This window comes from Arachis hypogaea, chromosome 2 (assembly GCF_003086295.3).
Source record: "Arachis hypogaea cultivar Tifrunner chromosome 2, arahy.Tifrunner.gnm2.J5K5, whole genome shotgun sequence".
NCBI classification, from domain to species: domain Eukaryota; kingdom Viridiplantae; phylum Streptophyta; class Magnoliopsida; order Fabales; family Fabaceae; genus Arachis; species Arachis hypogaea.
The window spans coordinates 65,778,531-65,779,655 of NC_092037.1; the positions used below are offsets into that span (position 1 = coordinate 65,778,531).

A 1,125-nucleotide genomic window follows, 5' to 3' on the forward strand; every position below is an offset into this window, starting at 1 on the left:
GGGTCTTCCTCAGTGGCGTTCACTGCCTCTCCTTCCTCCCAAAATTCGGCCATGTTGATGGCCTTGCACTCTCCTTTTGGATTTTCTTCTGTATTGCTTGGGAGAGTACTAGGAGAGAGTTCATTAATTCTCTTGCTCAGCTGACCCACTTGTGCCTCCAAATTTCTAATGGAGGATCTTGTTTCAGTCATGAAACTTTGAGTGGTTTTGATCAGATCAGAGACCATGGTTGCTAAGTCAGAGTTATTCTGCTTAGAACTCTCTGTCTGTTGCTGAGAAGATGATGGAAAAGGCTTGCTATTGCTAAACCTGTTTCTTCCACCATTATTGTTATTGAAACCTTGTTGAGGTCTCTGTTGATCCTTCCATGAAAGATTTGGATGATTCCTCCATGAAGGATTATAGGTGTTTCCATAGGGTTCTCCCATGTAATTCACCTCTTCCATTGAAGGGTTCTCAGGATCATAAGCTTCTTCCTTAGATGAAGCTTCCTTAGTACTGCTTGGTGCATTTTGCATTCCAGAGAGACTTTGAGAAATCATATTGACTTGTTGGGTCAATATTTTGTTCTGAGCCAATATGGCATTCAGAGTGTCAATCTCAAGAACTCCTTTCTTCTGACTAGTCCCATTGTTCACAGGATTTCTTTCAGAAGTGTACATGAATTGGTTATTTGCAACCATTTCAATCAGTTCTTGAGCTTCAGTAGGCGTCTTCTTCAGATGAAGAGAGCCTCCAGCAGAGCTATCCAAGGACATCTTGGATAGTTCAGAGAGACCATCATAGAAAATACCTATGATGCTCCATTCAGAAAGCATATCAGAAGGATACTTTCTGATTAATTGTTTGTATCTTTCCCAAGCTTCATAGAGGGATTCTCCTTCCTTCTGTCTGAAGGTTTGGACTTCCACTCTAAGCTTACTCAATTTTTGAGGTGGAAAGAACTTTGCCAAGAAGGCATTGACTAGCTTTTCCCAAGAGTCCAGGCTTTCTTTAGGTTGAGAGTCCAACCATGTCCTAGCTCTGTCTCTTACAGCAAAAGGGAATAGCATAAGTCTGTAGACCTCAGGGTCAACCCCATTAGTCTTGACAGTGTCACAGATTTGCAAGAACTCAGCCAAAAAC

General features: G+C 41.9%; 1 non-coding gene across 1 annotated transcript; it reads left to right on the forward strand.

Moving 5' to 3' along the window:
- Positions 1-812: 812 nt before the first annotated feature.
- Positions 813-920, forward strand: LOC112764328 (small nucleolar RNA R71). Its single transcript, XR_003183112.1, has one exon. It is a non-coding gene; the product is annotated as a small nucleolar RNA R71 (small nucleolar RNA).
- Positions 921-1,125: the final 205 nt, after the last annotated feature.